A 17,319-nucleotide genomic window follows, 5' to 3' on the forward strand; every position below is an offset into this window, starting at 1 on the left:
CAACGCAGCTAGCTCTTTATTCGCACGAAGTAATGGCCGCTATCGACAGGGGATCTCAAGTTGATTCCGTATTTCTAGATTTCCGCAAAGCTTTTGACACCGTTCCTCACAGCCGACTTCTAATCAAGCTGCGGGTCTATGGGGTATCGTCTCAGTTGTGTGGCTGGATTCGTGATTTCCTGTCAGGAAGGTCGCAGTTCGTAGTAATAGACGGCAAATCATCGAGTAAAACTGAAGTGATATCAGGTGTTCCCCAGGGAAGCGTCCTGGGACCTCTGCTATTCCTGATCTATATAAATGACCTGGGTGACAATCTGAGCAGGTCTCTTAGGTTGTTCGCAGATAATGCTGTAATTTACCGTCTAGTAAGGTCATCCGAAGACCAGTATCAGTTGCAAAGCGATTTAGAAAAGATTGCTGTATGGTGTGTCACGTGGCAGTTGACGCTAAATAACGAAAAGTGTGACATGATCCACACGAGTTCCAAAAGAAATCCGTTGGAATTCGATTACTCGATAAATAGTACAATTCTCAAGGCTGTCAATTCAACTAAGTACCTGGGTGTTAAAATTACGAACAACTTCAGTTGGAAAGACCACATAGATAACATTGTGGGGAAGGCGAGCCAAAGGTTGCGTTGCACACCGCTCTCCCGGTCTTTATGATGGTATTCTTGGCCGGGTCGAATATAGAAGGCGAGAAAAAAAGTTACTTGACGTCCTAATTAACAAGAAAACGTTTAACGGAGGACCCGAATGAATACTCGGTACTGCTGCACTTCTTTTTTCCTTTAGTGTTATTTCATCCCCCTCGGCACATACGGGCAGGTGTTGGGCTCTTAGCGCCACAATATTCTTATTACGATGAAAATTCGGAATAACACAGGCACTGCAATAGCGTACTTATCCGCCGATATCAAGCAGGCGACTTTCAAGTAAAATGTCTCATCTGTACGGGAATAAGCCTAATCTATCTAAGAGTACAGGTTGTAGATGCATTGTTGACGACATATGGCAGTTTGAGCCAGGCCAAATGGTAAGGCGACCGCTCGCGGTAAGCGGGAAATCCGAGTTTGCGTCCCGGTCCGGCACAAATTTTCATTGTAGTCATTCCACTCTGATGGTTGCCCATATTCACAATAGCGAATACATTTAACTTACTTCATACGGCTGTAATCCCCGCAGTGCCTGTTCCTTTGGACGTTCATGCATGTCCAAAGGAACTTTGCATCATAATTCAGGATAACATAGGAACTGCAATATCTTAAAAGACCTGCGTTGGGTGAGAAGTTGAGAATATTTTTCATAGGGTTCAGGGGAGTGGGCAAAACTATAGGTATCTTTTAGGTACGAAAACTACGGAGGTCATAGGTTGGAGATGAAGTGGATAGTGGGAAATACAGGTGGTGGGAGAGACAGAGGGTCAGGAGTACTATAGTGTGTGACTACGGTAGTCGTTACAAGAGGAAAGGAATGGGGATGGGTGGAGAGGAAGGAGGGAAGAGGAGCATAGATGTGGAGTGGGAGTACTATCGGGGCAGGCCTCAGTGTGTAGGATAGTAGGATAGGGAACTTGTGTAGGTGTAGGGATGGAGGGTTTGGCTTGTGAAAGCGCAGCGAAGTACCAGGGTTGACGATCAGAAGAGAGACTAGAAGGTTATTGGAATCTAGTTTGCAGATAGTATAGGCAATGCACTACATGGTGTTCGAGAATTTGGAGGGAGTTACAGAACTTTGGTGCGACAGACTTCTATGCAACATCTGCATAGCACAGGATAGGTCACATAAGGGTTTTTTAGGTCAGAAAAATGTAGGTGTGTAATCCCAAAGTTCAGCCTGTAATTAGGATTAGTAGTTTTAGAGTAATAGCTTTCTGTCGAATGGTTAGTATGTGACGTTTCCACGTTAGCTGCATGTTGAGGGTTAGTCCAAGATATTTTAATGTGTCAGTTACCTGGTTAGGATGCTTGTAAACGGTAAGGTAGAGGTCATGAAAATGGAAGGTGCGGATAGTTCGTTAGATAATTGTGGGCTGGGGTTTGGAGGGGTTGACCTAGAGGAACTGATTGAGATGGATTTGGAAGGATCATTGGGATTTCTGGAGTGTAGGGTAGAGGCCGAGGGAAGTAGTGTCATTAGCATACTGAAGGAGGTTGACTGGTGGAGGTGGTGGGCGTATCAGCAGTGTAGAGGAGATAAAGAAGAGCAGAGAGGATGGGGCCTTTGGTCACGTCTGCAGTGGGATGGAAGGTACAGAAATTGGTGTTGTTAACGTGACAAAAGGATGGGCGAGCAGATCGGAAGGATGAAATAAGACATAGTTAATTGAAAGTGCATATGTCTGGAGATTGAAAAATAGATGCCATACACTATCGTAGTCTTTGTCTAGGTCGAGTGAGGTAAAAATAGCGGATATACAAGAGTTGAGGTGGTGGGATAGGAGATGGATGAGCTGCAGGAGCTGCACTTGTAAAAGCGCCTTATAAAACTACCTCTGCCTCACTTTGATCTACGAGAGCGTATAATGATTTTGGTTATTTCGCCTTACGCCAAGATCTGCTGTAACGTTGTGCAATATGGGATAACTTGGCGATACATACTGTATCGTGACCACGCGCTGTATGCGTGGTCGATCGCAAGAAACAACGGGGAAGTGCGTTTCTGCTCTCGTATAGAGAGCGTGCGAACTCTAGCGGATAGCCTTGTGACAGTCTTCAGGGAGTAAATGATTACGCAGCAAGCAGCGTGATAATCTAAAGATGACTGAATTTAGAGCTTCAGGATCTAGGAAGGGTAACTGTAATTGTTCTGTCGTTTGTTGTAACTTCACATGTAGCAACTCTGTTGCTGAAAAGAAGTTCTCCTTTCCGAATCCAAAGCAACACGCAACTATACTGAAAGCTAGGAGCATGGCATTGAAGAGGAATACAGCTGATAGTAAAATATTGTCGCGGTTGTAGTCGTCGTTTCATTAACGGTGTGTCCGCAAGAGAATCAGACAGCTCAGAGCATGTACCAAAATTACCGTGGCTGGAAGGTCCAACAGAAAATATTACTGCGAGATACAAAAGAACAAAAGAGACACACAGCAGAAAAGAAGATTCTGCGAGAAACTACAACTATGTACTTCTCTGTGAATCTGGAAGATGCCAAGCAAGTACCCATACAGCGAACAGTAATTTAAATCCTTGTAGTAACATACACATTCTATTTTCTAGATTGAAAGGTAGCTGCGAAGCGGAAATTCAAACAATGTTTTAAAGCTTTAAAATATTGCTGAACTACAGACAGCAATAATAAATCCATTGCTCTCTCAGAGTTGACATCTGTCCATCTACAACATCAGAACATGTATGGATGAAGGCAATAAAGTCGAAATAAGTTTATATACCAAAATAAAATGTCATCAGCATACTATTTTACAATTCTCTACGTAACGTTCATGTCTCTCTCTATGTAGAATACCGGACTCATTTCCGTTTTACACTCTGAAAGCCACTATAACTTACGCTTATAGTCTCTGACGATGTACCCACGACTTCTCTGGACTCTGAGTGGCCAGTTCTGAGAACAGAGATTCCAGAACAGCCTGACACGAATGCTTGGCTTCTGTGTGCTGGTGGGGCGTGCGGTGAAAGTTGTGCGTAGTACGGTATCGTAGTCTCAATTATATAGTTTGATCAGCAATCACTCTGATGATGATGACGTATGGGGAAAGACATACATATTTTGAGAGTGTGTTATATTCTTTTTCAATTGTGTGCTTAATTCACAGTGCTTGTAATCAAGTGTGGTACACATTGCACTGCGGCAGTTAACGAAAGAAAATATTATGGCGTCCCTTAGAGCTACGCAATTATTCGTTGCCAATAGCGTATCGATCCTCATTGCTGTCAAGTTGTTATCAACGGACAGACAATCGGGCGATATCTTCTGCGAAGGAGACACAGCTATACAAGAGGTGTACGTGATCATACTTCAGACTTTCTGGGATGACGAAGGAGGGTAAATCACCAGATGCGACATAGTCGCGTATATGAACAGTGATCCAATACTGTCCAATGATTTTTATTCCAGTCTTTGATCACAGTATCAATTGTTTTGATGATGACCGGTTTCAGTCAGTAATGACCATCCTCAGATCTTGTCTACACCATGTCCTCAAGTGATAAGGCCGTAATTGCATCGTTAAAACATATAAATATACTCAGCACAGCATCGTCACATAGATCTAGAATAAGGTGAAGAATAGGCCACATCTTCCACACAGTCATTTTTGCAACTGATGTCATTACGGCCTTATCACTTTAGGACATGGTGTAGAAAAGATCTGAGGATGGTTATTACTGACTGAAACCGGTTATCGTCAAAAGAATTGATATTGTGATCAAAGACCGGAATAAAAAACGTTTGTAGGGTAAATCAATGTGAGGTAAGGGAGTCTAGTCCGGAAACCACCGAGTCGAAAAGCAGAAGCGAACTTCTACTCAAGTTCTGCCTCGCCGCTAAAACTTAGGACTCCAACTTTCGAACGTTGATCATGAAATGGAGAATTCCTGCTTAATTCTCCCCACCACCCACAGGAAGTCTCGCTCCTTGTGGACTAGTAACGGGGCGCGTACCTTGGCATCAAAGAGGCGAAAGTCCCAATTCTCTGGTACAATAGCAAAGAATTTCATTTACCTGCAGAAGTTTCACTAGGTGCTACATTTACAACAGTTGTTCAGTATGGTGTCCCCTAGGGTCAACGCAGGCATGTCTTGTTAAAACGAAGTTCTGACGAGTCCCTTCTAATATCCCTGGCGGCGTTTGGACAGTGCCGTAGGCAACGAGTATTCTTGCCAGTAGATCCTCCGCACTCTCGACAGGCACTTGATTCACAAGACTTTTCATATGTCCCCACAAGAAGAAATCAAGTGGGGTGAACATGTTGGCCACGAAACAGAATCTCTCCGCCTTTCCACATTTCAGGGAACTTCATATCCACATGTTTACGAACCCTCAGCCCAAAGTGAGGTGGGGCACTATCACACTGGAACCACATCCGCTAACGTATAACAAGTGGGATTTGTCCCAGGAACATCGGTAATACGTCTCTGATAATCGGTAGATGGATTCCACTGTAAGAGGTATTAGAAAGGTTTCCATTTATAACTTTCGACTCGGTCGTTACGGACAGGGTCCCTTACTTCAAATTGATACATTTACCCTTCTCCACGTCACTGACAGTTCGCAACATCCTCACAGAATCACCCTGCGGAAGACGCTGGGTGAACGAGCAGAAGTTTCCTGGTGTATCCTGATGCGTCGACGTCCAGCTGCAATGCCCACGTCAAATGTCCGACTGTTTCGAACGATCCACATTAACAGTTTTTGGCAGTAACTTCGAGTGAATTGCGTGTCACTATAATAATACCTTGCATCAATCCAACTGCTTTCAGAAATATAAGTGCTAACAATCAATACGCGCCTTCACCTAGTTTCTCACAATTTTCGCAAAAATCCCCACAAACGTAAATAAAGGTAAACAAAATATAATAATGTAGATTCACCCTTAAATCACAGATGTATTTATTTGCTTCAATGAGACATCAGCAAGTCCGCATGTTTCATCGAACTAGAGCTAACTATTGGCTACTCGACCTGATATAAGGCCTCTGGCTAGAGATCAAGCGCGCACACACAACGCTCTAGTAAAAAAAAAAAAACCGGAAAACGATTAATCATAATTTTTCAGTGGTCGCAGCAACGCACTTGGTAATTCTTGTACGGTTTAGGTATTAGCAGAATAATTTATCGTCTACTGCGGATAACTAACCATCGAATTCGGTAATAATAAACACTTCCGAAAGTCGCCCTCGCCCCATGCTGGCATCCCATACCCACGACGGCAGTCAGGCGACGTACAGATTTCGCGCCCCTAGCAAGTTCCGTTTCAACGTTACACGCAGAATGCAGGTAACCTCATTGTGTCTCTGTTATCACTACTCTGAAAAATACTGCCTCCTCGCAAAAGATCTGGGAAGTTTTTTTTTCCCGTTTCACACTTGCAGGATGAGAAACTGACGTCATGGAAAAGTCTCTAGTATGTTCTGACCACAATACTTTATGCGAGTTACGCGGCCGAACACGTCAGGTATGTGGTCACCCTCGCTCTGCCAATGGTCTCGTCAAAGAGGCCAGAGGAGTTGATACGCTCTTTCCCTTGGGGTGAGAAACTGCCCCTAAAACGAGGAAGAATCAGCAGTGGCCAACGACGTGAGGGTGCAGAAGGCAATGGCAAACAGTACTTCACAGATAGATAAGTTACACTTTTTAGCAGCCACTAGCGGGCTCAAGTGTAAATTCCAGAGCGAACTGCGGTCAAACCGTGACAGTATTTGACTTGACAGGCATATTCCGATGTGTTAGTGCATTTCAGAATTCGTGGCCAGTTCAAAAATTACACATTAGTGGAGCATTCATTGTAAAAACGCATTGGTGATCGACGAATTGAGAAGATGATACGTGACCTGGCAAAGGATAAATCTGACATTTGGGTAGAGATAATGTTATAACCAGGTTAAGGGCCGGCCGCGGTGGTCTAGCGGTTCTAGGCGCTCAGTCAGGAACCGCGCGACTGCTACGGTCGCAGGTTCGAATCCTGCCTCGGGCATGGATGTGTGTGATGTCCTTAGGTTAGTTAGGTTTAAGTAGTTCTAAGTTCTAGGGGGACTTATGACCACGGATGTTGAGTCCCATAGTGCTCAGAGCCATTTGAACCATTTTGAACCAGGTTAAGGCAGCAAATGTTATTATTATTTATGATATTTAATTATTTTATAAAGACAATGAAGTTATTGATGAATCCTTTGAGGTCAGAAAGTACCAGACGGTAGTGCACGTTTTGTCAACATTATGAATTTCAAATATGGCGTATAAGTGGCGATGCACACCACTATTGGGAAACACAATACATCAGACTCAGCAGCGTCAGAAAACATTAGCTATTGCGCGAGTGAGCAGAATAACTAAGTACTTAATTAAACAATCAAGCCTATCGTTGTTTGAAACATGAAACGCAAATTCGGCAGAGTAGTTGGTCTCTACAGGTAAGTACGCAGATAAATGTATAACTAAGTCCAGGCGACGCTGTACGGAGTGTTACGAGGTCTCTCTCTGGAACTACGGGAACTGATGGGTGCGCTCCTCGCAGTGTGGGTGACTTGTTGCTCCCTGCCTCTAGAGAAGGAAGCACAACGAAGTGTCGACCGATTACTGGAAAATCCGAAACTACGGCTTAGTCTCCGACAGCGGTAGTGGTGCTCGGCTACCTCTTATAACGAGACATTACCCACTCGGCCTCATTTTGTAAGGGGAAAAAAGCACCCCAGAGCTCGATCCCGCCCGAAAATCTGGACCATAATTCTGATAGCACGCGTTTATGTTCTTTCGACTGTACAGCTTTTAAATTTCAAGGGCACGGATAGTTTTCACTCGCTCAGTCCGACGGTTGAAGCCTAATGCCCAGAGCACGAAGTGCTGTATAGAGGAGCGAACAACACGTTTTTGAAATACTGCTGTGACATTGGTAACATGCTTTGTTCATTATGTGAAAGTGCACGGTTTCTAACTTGTAACTTATGCTAGAGATCTCTTTGCTTTGAACACTTCTGTGTTTTGGATGAAGTGTACAGGAATGCAACGAATGAATGTGTTATCAAGACATGGCTCTCATTCAAAGTGGTCGAAAATTCTGTTTTTCTTTTATTGTATTTTTTGAAAGGTATATGTGTCTAGGACGTTGGGACGAAAAGTTTTTTAATCCGTGTTTTACAACGCTTTCTAACGCCCATTGTTCGAAGCAGTCACGGCCGCAGTGTGGCGCTCGCAGCCGGAGACGCACGCCCGGCTCAGGTAGAAAACTTGTCGTGGCTTGACACACATTCACAAAATGATATATGTTTCAGTATGCATGCAAACATATTCGCCGAACGCAGTTTATCCAGCTCAGCCAGATCGGCTTTCCTCGTCAAGAAGAAAGAGGGAATTGCTCTCCAGGACCAATTCGAGTTGGAGGAAGGGTCGATATACAGTTCTGTAATTCCAGACTAAACGTAACAAAAACACTTTTTTGGTCAAATTTTGATTGAAACTGCTGTAAACATAATTTTCGGTCCGCCATATTGGATTAGCTATTTTGAATTTTGAAAATCTAACTTCAGATATGTGTACAGCGACATCAAAATAATGTAATAACATGTTGTTTTTATGCAAACTGAACTAATAATACGTATAAAAGTGTTCCCTATACTTTTTCTCGAGAACCGATTTTTTAAAACTGAGTGCAGCATGAAATAAAAGCGGTTCAACGTGTTAACGTCTACCTTTGATACCCGAAAAGTAAACACTTTTCTTGGAGGATTATCCCTATAATATATGGAATTTGCTAATATTACTATTTTTGTAAAGCCATAAAGAGTGAAAGAAACCTCCAAAAATCTATCTTATAGTTCCAGTTAGCACCATAAGGTTAAATTTAAGGTTATTCCATTGTGGTTAGGTATAACCTCCGCTAAATTTAATGTAGTATCGACTGATGCCATCCATTTTCGATTTCAGGTATCTCCTGAGGGTCAACAATGCACGCAGACTCTTTACTTCAAACTCGCAGGCCTTTGATCAAACCATAATTACCAGCGCCGTTTTGTTTCTTTTTTATTTAGACTACAAATCCGCTCTGTCTTTAACAACTACCGCCGGCCGAAGTGGCCGTGCGGTTAAAAGCGCTGCAGTCTGGAACCGCAAGACCGCTACGGTCGCAGGTTCGAATCCTGCCTCGGGCATGGATGTTTGTGATGTCCTTAGGTTAGTTAGGTTTAACTAGTTCTAAGTTCTAGGGGACTAATGACCTCAGCAGTTGAGTCCCATAGTGCTCAGAGCCATTTGAACCATTTTTTTATCAACTTCCCTGTTGTTATTATCTTCTGGATTTTAAGACTGACAATGTGAAAGTGAATTACATACATACATACATACATACATAATTACCTTTGCTTGGTTTTACTCATTTTGATTTTCAGGCGTATATATACAGGGTGGTCCACTGATCGTGACTGGGGCAAATATCTCACGAAATAAGCGTCAAACGAAACAACGACCAAGAACGAAACCCGTCTAGCTTGAAGGCGGAAAGCAGATGGCGCAATGGTTGGCCCGTTAGATGGCGCTGCCGTAGGTCAAACGGATATCAACTGCCTATTTTTAAAATAGGAATCCCCATTTTTTATTACATATTCATGTAGTACATAAAGAAATATGAATGTTTTAGTTGGGCCACATTTTACGCTTTGTGATAGATGGCACTGTAATAGTCACAAACATATGACTCACAATTTTAGACGAACAGTTGGTAACAGGTAGGTTTTTTTAAAATTAAAATACAGAACGTAGATACGTTTGAACATTTTATTTCGGTTGTTCCGATGTGATACATGTACCTTTGTGAACTTATCATTTCTGAGAACGCATGCTGTTACAGCGTGATTACCTGTAAATACCACATTAATGCAATAAATGCTCAAAATAGTGTCCGTCAACGTCAGTGCATTTGGCAATACGTGTAACGACATTCCTCTCAACAGCGAGTAGTTCGCCTTCCGTAATGTTTGGACATGCATTGACAATGTGCTGACGCATGTTTTCAGGCGTTGTCGATGGATCACGATAGCAAATATCCTTCAACTTTCCCCACAGAAAGAAATCGGGGGACGTCAGATTCGGTGAACGTGCGGGCCATGGTATGGTGCTTCGACGACCAATACCCCTGTCACGAAATATGCAATTCAATACCGCTTCAAACGCATTCGAGCTATGTGCCAGACATCCATCATGTTGGAAGTACATCGCCATTCTGTCATGCAGTGAAACATCTTGTAGTAACATCGGTAGAACATTACGTAGGTAATCAGAATACATTGCACCACTTAGATTGCCATCGATAAAATGGGGACCAATTATCCTTCCTCCCATAATGCCGCACAATACATTAACCCGCCAAGTTCGCTGATGTTCCACTTGTGGCAGCCATCGTGGATTTTCCGTTGCCCAATAGTGCATATTATGCTGGTTTACTTTACCGCTGTTGGTGAAGGACGCTTCGTCGATAAATAGAACGCGTGCAAAAAATCTGTCATCGTCCCGTAATTTCTGTTGTGTCCAGTTGCAGAACTGTACACGACGTTCAAAGTCGTCCCCATGCAATTCCTGGTGCATAGAAATACGGTACGGGTGCAATCGATGTTTATGTAACTTTCTCAACACCGATGTTTTTTAGATTCCCGATTCTCGCGCAATTTGTCTGCTACTGATGTGCGGATTAGCCGCGACAGCAGCTAAAACACCTACTTGGGCATCATTTGTTGCGGGTCGTGGTTGACGTTTCACATGTGGCTGAACACTTCCTGTTTCCTTAAATAACGTAACTATCCGGTGAACGGTCCGGACACTTGGATGATGTCCAGGATACCGAGCAGCACACGCCCGTTGGGCATTTTGATCACAATAGCCCTACATCAACACGATATCGACCTTTTCCGCAATTGGTAAACGGTCCATTTTAACACGGGTAATGTATCACGAATTAAATACCGTCCGCACTGACGGAATGTTACGTGATACCATGTATTTATACGTTTGTGATTATTACAGCGCCATCTTTCACAAAGCGAAAAAAGTGGTCCAACCAAAACATTCACATTTCTTTACGTACTACACGAATATGTAATAAAAAATGGGGTTTCCTATTTTGAAAAACGCAGTTGATCTCCGTTTGACCTATGGCAGCACCATCTAGCGAGCCAACCATAGCGTCATCTGGTTTCCCCCTTCAAGCTAGAAGATTTTCGTTCTTTGTAGTTTTTTTTGTTTTATGCTTATTTCGTGAGATATTTCGCCCGGTCACTATTAATGGACCACCCTGTATATACAGGGCGAGTCACCTAACATTACCGCTGGATATATTTCGTAAACCACATCAAATACTGACGAATCGATTCCACAGACCGAACGTGAGGAGAGGGGCTAGTGTAATTGGTTAATACAAACCATACAAAAATGCACCGAAGTATGTTTTTTAATACAAACCTACGTTTTTTTGAATGGAACCACGTTAGTTTTGTTAGCATATCTGAACATATGAACAAATACGTAATCAGTGCCGTTTGTTGCATTGTAAAATGTTAATTACATCCGTAGATATTGTAACCTAAAGTTGACGCTTGAGTACCACTCCTCCGCTGTTCGATCGTGTGTATCGGAGTGCACCGAATTACGTAGGGATACAAAGGGATCGGTGATGGACATTAGGTACAGAAGAGACTGAAACAGCACATTACGTCCACATGCTAACACCTTTTTATTGGTCTTTTTCACTGACGCACATGTACTTTAACATGTGGGGTGAGGTACACGTACACACGTGGTTTTCGTTTTCAATTACGGGGTGGAATAGAGTGTGTCTCGACATGTCAGGCCAATAGATATTTAATGTGGTGGCAATCATTTGCTGCACACAATTGCACTCTCTGGCGTAATGAACGTCGTACACGCCCAGTACATCTGGTGTAATGTCGCCTCAGGCTGCCACAATACGTTGTTTCATATCCTCTGGGGTTGTAGGCACATCACGGTACACATTCTCCTTTAACGTACCCGACAGAAAGAAGTCCAGAGGTGTAAGATCAGGAGAACGGGCTGGCCAATTTATGCTTCCTCCACGTCCTCTGAAACGCCCGTCGAACATCCTGTCAAGGGTCATCCTAGTATTAATTGCGGAATGTGCAGGTGCACCATCATGCTGATACCACATACGCCGACGCGTTTCCAGTGGGACATTTTCGAGCAACGTTGGCAGATCGTTCTGTAGAAACTCGATGTATGTTGCAGCTGTTTGGGCCCCTACAATGAAGTGAGGACCAGTGAGGTGGTCGCCAATGATTCCGCACCATACATTTACAGTCCACGGTCGCTGTCGCTCTACCTGTCTGAGCCAGCGAGGATTGTCCACGGACCACTAATGCATGTTCCGTAGATTCACTGCCCCGTGGTTTGTGAAACCCACTTCATCGGTAAACAAGTAGAACTGCAACGCATTCTCTGTTAATGCCCATTCACAGAATTGCACTCGATGATTAAAGTCATCACCATGCAATTGCTGATGTAGCGACACATGAAACGGGTGAAAGCGGTGACGATGCAGTATGCGCATGACACTACTTTGACTCAGTCCACCGGCTCTCGCAATGTCCCTTGTACTCATGTGTGGGTTCATGGCAACAGCAGCTAACACACCAACTGCACCCGCTTCTCCTTTGACGGGCCTGTTACGGACCCGTTAGCGTGCTACGACCATACCTGTTGCATACAGTTGGCGGTAGATGTTTTGCAATGTGCGGCACGTTGTCCGGGTACCGTTCTGCATACACCCTGCAGGCTTCAGCTGCATTTCGTCGACACTCGCCATAGATGAGTATCATCTCCGCCTTTTCAGAGTTCGAATACACCATGGTCACAGTTCCTACAACACTACACTATCACAGACGTCTGGTAACACGGTGTACTACAGTTGGTCTGCGTGCGGAGACGAATGCAGAATAACAATAGCAGCAAGCGCTACATGCGGACACTGCGACAGCTAGACCAAACCACAACAGTGCACTACAGCCACGTTCGTAAACACGGTCGTCATCGTAAACAGATGCTGCTCGCCGACCGTGGCCCGTGTTTGTTACAACACGCAACTGAACGCCGGAGGTTTCAAGCGTCAACTTTAGGTTACAATATCTCCGGATGTAATTAACATTTTACAATGCAACAAACGGCACTGATTATGTATTTGTTTATATGCTCAGATTTGCTAACAAAACTAACGTGGTTCCATTTAAAAAAACGTAGGTTTGTGTTAAAAAACATACTTCCGTGCATTTTTGTATGGTTTGTAATAAACAGTTACACTAGTCCCTCTCCTCACGTTCGGTCTGTGGAATCGGTTCGTCAGTATTTGATGTGGTTTACGAAATATATCCAGCGGTAACGTTAGGTGACTCACCCTGTTTATGCAGAATATCAGTATGACAATACTGTTCAATAATAATGGACGTATATTATTGTGAACCTGTGTACCGTTCTCATATTACTTGCGTAATTTTCGGGTAGAATAACACATGTTCTTGAGGAATATTTCTTAACACGTTGGTAGATGTGTCTACTTCCCCACTCCTCTTCCCCCGCCTTCAAGTTCCCGCGATAGGAGGGCTCTGGTTGTCAGTCCGCTGTACAGTACTTCTCACTGGGGCAATGGGAGACTGCAACAGCGCGAACACGGCGGACTGGGATAGGAACAGATAGTGGGCGTGAAGTTTAAAAGTTGTAACTCAGAAGGTTACAGCTGCGCGCTATCAGAAGTAAGGTCCAATTTTTCGTTCGGAATAGACTGCAGAGGCTGGTATATCTTGCAACTGTACGTTTTTCTCCTTAAAGTATGAGGTCGAGTTGGTGATGTTCCCTTGTTGAGGGCAGCGCCTTGTGAGGTGCCCAACAGGAGGTCACAGCACGCGGCAGCTCGCTGTCAGCCGCAATGATTCGATGCGCTCGCAGCATATCAGAGAAAGAAAAAGGCAGTGCTTACCGCCTGAGAGCCCGCTGATCAACCCCTCGAGTCCGAAATCTGCAGTGTCTCTGTTCTGGTAAACTAAACGGAATAAATAATAGTAACTGATACCTATTCTGATTTCAGTTTGGAGAAAAAAAACCTCTTATTTCCTCTTAGTCATAGTATCATACGATAACCAAGAGTTTGACGCTCTTAGTACATCTCTCAGAGATACAGTTGTTTTCTCAAGAGATCTTGATTATGTAATAAGAGGTCGTCGTGAGACGAAGAAATTCCACTGATCAAGTGAAAAGTGGAGATCGAGAGCCCTCTCGGGCGCCTGTAAAACATGACGCTCATGCTGGCTGGTATTTTGGGAATGCGTTCCGTATTGTTAGAAGCTTTTGAATAGCTACTGAGATGCTGATTTAACTGTAAACTGCACTCCAGTGAGAGCCAGTTTCTTAAAGATACGTAATTTCTTATTGGTGGAGACTGTGAGCAATTCCTGTTTCTTAGATTGAAGGCTTAGATACCTTGCAGGAATAAATTATTACTTCGAATCGGCGCTGCCGCCGTGCAGCACATTGACCTCGTAATGGCGTCGAAGAAAGTTGACCGATCGTGATGTGAGATAATCATCTCGGTGGCTGTTCGCAAACTCCGGTACGGAAGCACATCGAGAGCATGTGTTTGTGAAAGGGTTGACAATTGCTGTATTATGGAGGGCAGTTTGTTGTTGCTTGTGAAAGCAGTTTCTCACCAGACTTGGAAATCTGTGTTACATAAGCCTTCTTCAAGTATAGGCTTCTGTAATGAAGCAGCGTGTGCAAACCTCGCGATCAACATAGACTTACCACAAAATACTCGTTTTCAGTGGAAGATAAATTAATGGGAAAATGCGAAGTTTCCTTGTATATAACTGAACTGTAAATTCAAAATCGATTTGAAATGGCTGAAGAGCAAATAATTAGAGGCCACTGTAGAGTGAAACTAGTGAGTAAACAAGAAACCCGTACTCAGTGCGATATCTTTCAGCAACTCTTGTTTGTCATTAGTTCTATACTGCAGTTACCTCAGTACGTTATCTACTGTTTGGAGCTAATGACAAACACGAGTTTCTGAAAGTACTCACGCTGAATTCTTGCATATGATGAAAGGATTTTAAGTCTGGAAAGAGTTAATAAGGAGTTCTGTTTTTATATTTTCACAATTTAAATCATTCGGCTTACTCTTATCTCTTCCTTATCTAAAGAATTTTAGGAGATTTCATGAAGACTAATATCACACAGATCCTAGTAACCATCTTAGCGTCTACTACAGCCTGTTCCCATTTTATTGTTTATTTTTCTATTCATGTTAGTATGCTGTTATCGAAAGACCATATTCTCTTTTCCAAGTCCGTATCAAAGCAGTTTCTATTTTGTTACTTTTTTGTTTTCTTCGCATTTCGTAACCAGGCAACAAATTCATTTCGCAACTTCTTACTACATACATCTTCCATTATTGTAATTTCAAGCTCCTAAAATTAGTTTCAGTGTTTTTCGTCATCATCAACATGATTACCTACCGAACATCAAATACAGATTCCTTCTGAAATCAATTTTTCATTCGTGAGTGGACTTGCAGTACATATTTTCATGTGGTTTCTCCGTTCCTTATAAATGTTTCTGAGAGCATTAAAAACGGCAAACGGTTCCGCTAAAACACAGCAGGTTAATACATCGAAGTTCATACGCTGTATGTTACCAGATCTGAAAGTCAATATCGGTGATAAAATCTCTGTCATGCTGAATATAACCGTTTATTTCATCGCTACCATTAACAGTCCCCCCCCCCCCCCCCTCACCGATGAACCATGGAACCTAGCCGTTGGTGGGGAGGCTTGCGTGCCTCAGCGATACAGATAGCCGTACCGTAAGTGCAACCACAACGGAGGGGTATCTTCTGAGAGACCAGACAAACGTGTGGTTCCTGAAGAGGGGCAACAGCCTTTTCAGTAGTTGCAGGGGCAACAGTCTGGATGATTGATTGATCTGGCCCTGTAACAATAACCAAAACGGCCTTGATGTGTTGGTACTGCGAACGGCTGAAAGCAAGGGGAAACTACAGCCGTAATTTTTACCGAGGGCATGCAGCTTTACTGTATGATTAAATGATGATGGCGTCCTCTTGGGTAAAATATTCCGGAGGTAAATTAGTCCCCCATTCGGATCTCCGGGCGGGGACTACTCAAAAGGACGTCGTTGTCAGGTGAAAGAAAACTGGCCTTCTACGGATCAGAGCGTGGAATGTCAGATCCCTTAATCGAGAAGGTAGGTTAGAAAATTTAAAAAGGGGAATGGATAGATTAAAGTTAGATATAGTGGGAATTAGTAAAGTTCGGTGGCAGGAGGAACAAGACTTCTGGTCAAGTCAAAACAGGGTTATAAATACAAAATCAAATAGGGGTAATGCAGGAGTAGGTTTAATAATGAATAAAAAAATAGGAGTGCGAGTAAGCTACTACAAACAGCATAGTGAACGCATTATTGTGCCCAAGATAGACGCGAAGCCCATGCCTACTACAGTAGTACAAGTTTATATGCCAACTAGTTCTGCAGATGATGAAGAAATTGATAAAATGTATAATGAGATAAAAGAAATTATTCAGGTAGTGAAGGGGGACGAAAATTTAATAGTCATGGGTGACTGGAATTCGAGAGTAGGAAAAGGGAGAGAAGGAAACATAGTAGGTGAATATGGATTGGGGCTAAGAAATGAAAGAGGAAGCCGTCTGGTAGAATTTTGCACAGAGCATAACTTATTCATAGCTAACACTTGGTTCAAGAATCATAAAAGAAGGTTGTATACATGGAAGAATCACGGAGATACTAAAAGGTATCAGGTAGATTATATAATGGTAAGAGATTTAGGAACAAGGTTTTAAATTGCAAGACATCTCCTGGGGCAGATGTGGACTCTGACCACAATCTATTGGTTATGAACTGTAGATTAAAACCGAAGAAACTGCAAAAAGGTGGGAATTTAAGGAGATGGGACCTGGATAAACTAAAAGAACCGGAGGTTGTACAGAGTTTCACGGAGAGCATAAGGGAACAATTGACAGCAAAGGGGGAAAGAAGTACAGTAGAAGAAGAGTGGGTAGCTCTGAGGGATGAAGTAGTGAAGGCAGCAGAGGATCAAGTAGGTAAAAAGACGAGGGCTAGTAGAACTCCTTGCGTAACAGACGAAATATTGAATTTAATTGATGGAAGGAGAAAATATAAAAATGCAGTAAATGTAGCAGCCAAAAAAGAATACAAGCGTCTCAAAAATGAGATCGACAGGAAGTGCAAAATGGCTAAGCAGGGATGGCTAGAGGACAAATGTAAGGGTGTAGAGGCTTATCTCACTAGGGGTAAGATAGATACTGCCTACAGGAAAATTAAAGAGACCTTTGGAGAAAACAGAAGTACTTGTATGAATATCAAGAGCTCAGATGGAAACCCAGTTCTAAGCAAAGAAGGGAAAGCAGAAAGGTGGAACGAGTATATAGAGGGTCTGTACAAGGGCGATGTACTTGAGGACAATATTATGGAAATGGAAGAGAATGTAGATGAAGATGAAATGGGAGATTCCATATTACGTGAAGAGTTTGACAGAGCACTGAAAGACCTAAGTCCAAACAAGGCCCCGGGAGTAGACAAC

General features: G+C 43.1%; 1 protein-coding gene across 1 annotated transcript in view; it reads right to left on the minus strand.

Moving 5' to 3' along the window:
• The window catches only part of LOC126458389 (cytochrome P450 306a1), a 374,739-nt gene that overhangs the window by 29,464 nt on the left and 327,956 nt on the right, over positions 1-17,319 (minus strand). The gene's annotated exons all lie outside the window — the stretch shown is intronic.

Source organism: Schistocerca serialis, chromosome 1 (genome assembly GCF_023864345.2).
Source record: "Schistocerca serialis cubense isolate TAMUIC-IGC-003099 chromosome 1, iqSchSeri2.2, whole genome shotgun sequence".
NCBI classification, from domain to species: domain Eukaryota; kingdom Metazoa; phylum Arthropoda; class Insecta; order Orthoptera; family Acrididae; genus Schistocerca; species Schistocerca serialis.